At 44.5% G+C, this 8,007-nt stretch overlaps 1 non-coding gene across 1 annotated transcript; it reads left to right on the top strand.

The window, feature by feature from the left end:
- Window positions 1-909: 909 nt before the first annotated feature.
- LOC112407365 (small nucleolar RNA SNORA70) lies at window positions 910-1,038 on the top strand. Its single transcript, XR_003004732.1, has one exon. It is a non-coding gene; the product is annotated as a small nucleolar RNA SNORA70 (small nucleolar RNA).
- Window positions 1,039-8,007: the final 6,969 nt, after the last annotated feature.

The following is an 8,007-nucleotide window of genomic DNA, read 5'->3' on the forward strand; positions in this document are numbered from 1 at the left end:
CATTTACGAAACTGATCAAAGACATCAATCTAATTTTTTTCTACACCACTTTTTGGACACATATTTTGTTCCCAGCACCATGCTAGGACTGAAAATGCAAAGATGAATGAGGAAGGATTCCTGATTGTGAGAAACTTATCATCTGTGGGAGAAACAGACGTGAAAACAAATAACTCTAACACATGTACTAAAACCTACATAAAGGTTAAGAGCAAAATGCAAGCAAACATGACATCAAATGGTTTTATATCACTTAGTGATACAATTATGCATGGAAAGTATCACCTTCTTGCTATAAGACACAAAGCAAGACTATCCAAGATCATTACCAGTGAATGAGATAAACTTCTATGTAACTTATTTCCCAAATATCAAAACAAATTATATGCCAATGGGTTTGGAGGGGCTAACTAACTTTAAAGCCCACACTAAATAAACAAATGTCCCCTAAATACTCATACAAAGGCATTGATTGGCCAAGGGTCCAGGAGTTTCAAGCTGTGATGACAAAGGCATAGACTCAGGGTGGGCAAGGAAATAAAGGGGAGAGAACCGCAGTGAAGAAAATAGTTTCTTGCATGGCTAACAAAAGAGAGAGATGATTACAGCAGCCAGACTGTAGGGATTCTGGCAAAATTATGGTGGTAGCGTGGCAGTCACCCTATGTTTAAGAAATTAAAGACACTTCTAATTTCAAATATTTTAAATCATTACTCCCAGAAGTATATAAATATGTGCCAAACCTACATATCTCAATTTGGAGTTTTCAAAATATAGACAAAAGATTGCATTTAAATCTAGAAAATGATGTCCAAGGGGGGCATGTCAAGGTTAAGTTGGGCTAGTGGCTGGGAGAAAGTAGCCATGGAGTGCTGGGTTCAATCCAAGATTAGAAAAGGGAGCACCTATTTGCAGCCAATTAAGCTGACTGTGCTCTTTTCCTCCATGGAGGTCTGGCGTGCAATGGCTGCAAACTCCTAGGTAGTATATGCAGCCTGTCGCCTGCATGGGTTGCCCTGAGGGACCTTGGAGACAGCCCTTTCCAGTGGACATTTACGTCTGGCATGCTGTCCCTAATCTAGGCTCCAGATTGGTATGCATGGTGCCTTTGAAAAGCCCCAGGGCACAGCGGCCAGGGTCCACATTGGCGAAGTCATAATGTCCATCTGCAAAACAAGCTGCAGAACAAGGAGCGTGTGATCAAGGCCCTAAGCAAGGCCAAGTCCAAGTTCCCTGGCCGCCAGAAGATCCACCTCTCCAAGAAGTAGGGATTTGCTAAGTTTAATGTGGATGAATTTGAAAACATGGTGACAGAAAAGCAGCTCATCCCAGATGGCTGTGGGGTCAAATATACCCCTAATCATGGCCCCCTGGACACATGGCAGGCCCTGCACTCATGAGAGCCTTATCCCCACCTTACGCCCACCAATAAATCCTACTTTCCTGTCACAAAGAAAAGGAAAAGGAAAGGCAGCACCTAGCAGAGGCAGCAACAGATGATCCTCCCAAGTTTCCAAGAAACCAGCAAAGGAAAACCAGAGCCCAAAGGATCTCTGTCTTCAGGCACCTGGTATAGGACAGTTTAGGATACTTCTTTTGAGCAGTTTGCTTGCTGATGACCTCTATGTTTTCTGGTCATGCTACGTATGGTGGAAAATTTCTAAGAGAAACTTCCCAGGGGCACGGCCCCCAGACCCCAAATCTGAAGTCAAAATGACTAATCGAGACAACTGCAAAGGCTACTCCACTTAAGAGTAGCTGCTCCACTGGGAGGCCAGCATGGGCAAGATCAGCAGGGAAGGGGCTGTGGAGACCACAAGGTATAAGTTTCCTGGGCCACTCTTTATGGTTGCTCAGAGCTCCCCTTGACCTCTGCCTTAGTACATATGGCCTTCTGCCCTGAAAATCACCTGGTGCACAACTTAACTCCCCCACCCAGACTGTAAGCAGAAACAATATCACTGTCCTTCTCAGATTGCTTGGCATTGAAAGGTACCATGGTAGAGATGAAAGAAGGGTGTGGAATTCAGCACTGGAAATACCACTTTGAAGGGATGCAGAATGGCAGAGTGGCTGAAACTATAGTTTACGAAGCCAGGTTACCTGAGTTTAAATCCTGCTTCTTCTTAGTAGCTGTCTGAGCTTGGGCAAGTTGTTAGCCATCTTGCACCTCAATTTTCCCATTTGTCAACTGAGAGTAATAATAATGCCTACCCCCAGGGCTCTGGGAATTAAAGGAATAAAAGCACTTATAGTACATACATATTTTGGTAGATCATACTATTATTTTCCATAGCCTAATAAACAGTGTATGTTCATGTGCTTTGCTAAACTTTAGTTTTCTCATCTGAAAAATGAAGGCATAAGATCCAGTCTCATAGGACTGGATATGAATTAGCTAATGGAAGTCAAAAAATACGTTGAATGGAAAATGCAATCCAAATGTTTTTGTTTGCTGTTATCATCGCACATAGTAGGCACTGGAATCAATGATTGCTAAAATACAGAAACAAAACAACCACAGAAAGGTTAGACCAGACCCCCTCAAGACTCACCATCCCGAGATCTTATACAGGAAAGTTATTTGTAAACATGAACGCCAGACAAGTGTTCCTTGTTAGCTATGCATAGGCCCTGGAGACCAGTACTGCCGTGTGGTGAGATCAAGTGAAGTGATGGACTCTGCCAAGAGAGGCTCTGAGGCCTGAGAAATTACTCCCCCAGAGGCCTCCTGTGCCGCACTGTGCCCCACTCCCACTTCGGCCACCTCCCCAAACACCCCCAGCCCCCTCCCAACAATCCTCCAGACTTTGCCCAGTCCCCATTGGCATGGAAGTGCAGAGCTCAACACATTCCACACTTCATCCCCCTGGATTCACCCTGATTGGCTGGTTCTGCCTGACTGTCCCACACAGCATCTCTAGGAGAGTCAGAAAGGAATGTACTGAACTCACCAGCGCCAGGGGCAGAACCAAAGTCAGCATGGCCTGTCACCCTAAGGAGTTTAGCGCTCCCGTCATCGCCACAAGACAGACACAGAGCAGGCCCCGGGAAGAGCCTGCACCTTCCCCAGAGCCAGGGAGGTGGTCAGAAAACCACATGGGGATGTAGGTTCTCCTACAAAAGCAAGGCCACCAAAATCCTAGCCCTGGAAAACTCCTTCCAAATGGACACTTGACGGGTGGAGGGGAAGAGGGTTAGCATCTGCCCTGAAGCTCTTGGTTCCGCCTGGGTTTTGTGTACAGTACAGAAAAGGAGCCCGGTATATAGAAAGCTTGATCGTTGATAAACCAAGAAGTTTCACCATTTCACAGTAGATCTTGATTCCTTTTCCAAATACATGAGGCTACTTCATCCAATTACCCCCCAGACTTCAGGCAGACTGAGGCCATTTGCCTACTGCTGTGCTCTCTGCACACCCCAGAGCCAACATTGCCAGGCCCCTCCTGCTGGTGCTTGGATCACTTTAACCCAATGATACAGGTGCCCTTGGACATTGATAAATCTGTGGAGATGAACAGCGTTCACAGCACTACAGTCTCACAGTTATTCAAAAACATTGATTCACTCACTTCCAACACGGAGCTCTTTAGCCCTTTCTATTTTTCATAAGCAGGTTATTTAATTCAAGTCATCCGTAGCCATTCATCCATTTATTCATCCACTCACTCAGTCAACAAATACTTATTGAGTGTCTACTATGTGCCAGGCACTATGCTAGGAACAGGAGCTACAGTAGTGGTCAAAACCGGGATGATTCTTGTTCTCACAGTCTAGTACACGCATTCTCAACAGAGGCTATATTGCCACCAGGGGTGAAAAGTGGTTCCTGGGTGCTGAAGAAAATCACTCATTTTATGTACAAACCACAGATATGCATATAGTATGTGCAATGTATGTAATCATATGTATGTGTATGTATATATACATACAGACACAGAGTTGCATTTTTGTATTAGTTCCCTATTGCTGATGTAACAAATTATCATAAACGTAATAGCTTAAGATAACACAAATTTAGTATCTTCCAGTACTGGGAGTCAGAAGTCTGAAATGGGTCTCCCTGGACTGGAAACAAGGTGTGGGTAGGGCTGTGCTCCTTCTCACGCTCTAGGGAAAAATCTGTTCCCTTGCCTCTCCTGCTTCAAGAAGCTGCCCATATTCTTTGGCTCATGGCCTCTTCCATCTTCAAAGCCAGCAATGGCAGTCAAGTCTTTCTTACACTGCATCTCCCTCACACTGTCCCTCCTGCCTCCCTCTCTCACTTATAAGAAACTTTGTGATTACATTGGGACCACCAGGCTAATACAGAATAATCACCTTAGCTCAAGGTCATCTGATTAATAACGTTAATTTCATCTGCAGCCAAAAGTTCCCCCATACCATGCAATATAATTTATTCACAGGTTCCGGGGTGTAGGACGTGGATGTCTTTGGGGGGAGGGGTGGGAAGGGGAGGAGCCATTCTGCCCACCACAACAGTACATCTATCCGTAACATTAAAATTTCATGGCGGGGGGGGCATAAAGCATGTCTAAAAGGGGCCCTTGAAAGGTCAATAATGAAACAAAGTTTGAGAAATCTTTGTCTACTGAGAAGGCAATGCAGGGTCTTGATTCAATCTTTATACTTAGGGCAAGACTGTCTGGGCTCAAATCCCATCTCTATGCTAACTTGCTGTGTGGCTGTGAGCAAGTTACTTAAGCCCTCAAGAAGGGTAGTACTAGGACACACTTCCTCAGTTTTTGTGAGAATTAAATATGTTAATGCTTTGACAGGACTTAGAAATTGCCAAGTATGCAGTAAGTGCTTGAAAAATGTTTGCACTGGTGTTAGGACAGACACTAAGATTATTCAAATAATCACAGAAATAAATGTGTAAATTCAAATGATGATAAATGCTGAAAAGGAAAAGATTGTTCCTGCCATGCTGTAAGAGTATAAACAATGGGGTCTCACTGGGAGTAGGAAGGTAGCAAGAGTTTCCTAAGGAAGTGACCTCGGAACTGAAATCGGAACAATAGGTGGGCATTAACTAGGTGAAGAGCACGGGGTGGGTGAGATGAGGGGGCTTGGAGGAGAGGTTTCCAAGCAGAGAGAACAGTCTAAGGGTGTCCTTGGGGCAGGAGGGACATAGCACAAGCTCATGAGACTGAGAGCCCGGTATGGCTGCCCCAGGGAAAGCAGGGGCTATGGGGGTGGATGCCAGACCAAGTTGGAGAGCTTGATGGAACCAGACCTAAGGGCTTGGGCCATGTTATGCATTTTTGCCTTTATCCTAAGGGCAATAGGAGGCCACAGATGTATATGAAGTAGAGAGGGTACTGCAAGCGAAATGGTCAGGACTGAGTGGATAGTGGCAATAGGAGATCCAGAGAGACAAATCAGGAGGTGACAGAAATAGGACCAGGATAGGGGAGGAGATGAAGAGAAAGGAGTTACTTAAAAGGTAAAATCGACAGGACTTTTGTGGAGCACAGCAGAAAGGAGCAGGCCGTAGAGGCATACACCGAATGTCCAGTATCCCATGGACATGTCCACGCACATCCATCAATGCCCAAAGCCAACCCCCAAGTTTGTGAGTATCCTGTTCAGGGAAAAGGCCTGCTGAAATGTCAGATCAGATGTGCAGTGACTTCTGTAGCACTCTGCACACCACTCTGTATCCTGGGTATAAAATAAACTTTAAATTGGATACAGCTTTAACAAAAAGTGGTGCTGGCAACAGCTCTTCTTTTAAGACCTCTGTTTACTGTAGAGTGTTTTAAGCATGACGTTTTAATTTCAATTTTTTTTAAATATGTATTTTGTGAGAAATAAACAGAGATGACTTAACTGGAAATTGAACCAGGGTCTCCTGGCCCTTGGCCCACATTTCTACCCAGGGACCAACTGTCTGATGAAGTATAAATCCACCTACCCAAGCTGCTGTATGACCAGCGTGAGCTGTGTTTATGTTCCTCTTAAAAGTGCACGCACTTCTTGGCCAGAAAGTCCACAGGCCAAAGCATTGATCTTTTAGAACTTCTGCACCAAAGAAGCCTGATTCAATTTGAGGTATAATCGTTCAAAGCCAAATCGTAGCTGCATACATTTTCCCCAAAGTTCTCTGCATTTGCCTATTCCATATCCAGGACAGAACCACAGTTTACAGTTCAACAGATCTGGGTTCCTTAAACCATTTGCCACGGCAATGGTTGGGAAAGGAATCCACTGAAAATGATGAAGTGTGGCAGAATCTAAACCATGGGAAAAAATCAATAAGGGTTAGAGTGGAAGAGAGGGAAAGGAGGGATGTGCCTGTTTCTGTTATTTTAGAAACACTGAAGACAAGAGACTTGAGTTTTACTCCCACCTCTGCCACCAATTACTTATGTAATCTTCGGCAATTCAGTTCAACAAACAGTGAGCAAATGAATGAATAAATGCATCACGCATGTCCATAAGCCAAACCCTGTGGTAGGCACTGGGTATCCAAAGATACCTAAGGCACAGTACCTACCGCTGGGGAGTTTAAAAGCAAGAGTTGAGTACAAATACCTATGTAGGAACATAAGAAAATGTCACAAGTGATAAGGCATAAATAGGCCCAAAAGGCTAAGGGAGAAACAAATCCCAACCTGAGTGCAAGGAAGACTTCCTTGAGGCAAAGACACCTGTGCTTATATTAAAACATGAGCAAGTATTAGCTAGATGAATAAAGGTGATAGAGTGCATGAAAGTAAGCTGTTAACAGACATGGGTAGCTCATAAAGGCTGAAGGATCGTACTGGACAATTGTCACTCCTGTGGCTCTACAGCACCTGAACTTCCTTTGTTTGAGCAATTTCCCTCTTTCTGAAGCTTTGTGGGATCCTCAGCATAGACGGAGAACATTTCTGATACTTTCCTTCCCCCTTCCTGCGCACTTAGGGACAGGCACGTGACTTAGGTTTGGACAAGCAGATACATGCGCCACAACTGTGAGATTGGGAGCTAGGGACACAAAGAAATACAGATCACAAAAAATATCACTTCTGGCACTATAAGCAGCCATATCAAGGTCTAGCTTCCATGCACAGTGGTGCCAAAGGGCAGCCCCCAACCCCCAGGGTCAGGGTGCAGCAGAGCAGGCTGCAATGTGGAGGCTACAGCAGTGCAACCTCAGTGGACCTGCCCCAGAGCGTGATTTGAGCTTCAGTTTCAGCTGGGTAGCTTCTGACCTAGTTCTTCAGCCTTTGCAGTAATTCTGTAAGCCTCCCAATGTCCTTTTTTTTTCTTTTTCTTTTTCTTTTTCCCAGAAAGAGGAAAACAAATACCAATACCCTTTTAAGAAATTTCTCTTCTGCCTAAATTAACTAGGGTTGGTTTCATTTACTTGCAACCAAAACATCAGACTGATATAGAAACTTGGAATTCATCCTGAAGGCAATGAGCACCTTAGCACAGAAGTGGCAGTAGCCATACTCATATTTTAGACTGATTAACCTAATTCTAGTAGAAAAAGCCAGTGTAAAGTGGGCAGGGGAAGATTAGGAAAGGCCAGACAACAGGCTATTACAATAGGGTCCAAAGAAAAGGTGAGATGAGTCTGACCCGGGCAGTGGTTATGGGGAGAGAGAGGCGGTGAAAGTCTTGACAGATGTTTAGGCAACAAAGCAGGTGATACTTATTTTCACATTGAGATGGAAAAGTCCCTTTTACCATTCTGGGCTCAATTTCTTCAACTGTAAATTAGGAGTGACGTCTAGGTGTCCTACAAGACAGGCAACAGTCCGTGATTCTAATTATTGGAGATGCAAGTACACTGGTCTGAAGACAACAGAAACTGTCACCGGGAAGGGAAAGAAACTTCCTTACGGGGACAGGTCAGAAAGATGAAGACCGGGCAGGGTTAAAACCAAAGTCTGTGAAGTTGTGAAAGGCACAGCATATGGTAAAGCTGGGCTTGTTTACTGAAACTTACGATTCTATGCCAGAAAGCTTGAAGGGGAGGGAGGTGTTATTATATAAAAGGAAGCCTTGCTT

Source organism: Neophocaena asiaeorientalis, unplaced genomic scaffold (genome assembly GCF_003031525.2).
Source record: "Neophocaena asiaeorientalis asiaeorientalis breed wild unplaced genomic scaffold, Neophocaena_asiaeorientalis_V1.1 scaffold29, whole genome shotgun sequence".
In the NCBI taxonomy this organism is placed as follows: domain Eukaryota; kingdom Metazoa; phylum Chordata; class Mammalia; order Artiodactyla; family Phocoenidae; genus Neophocaena; species Neophocaena asiaeorientalis.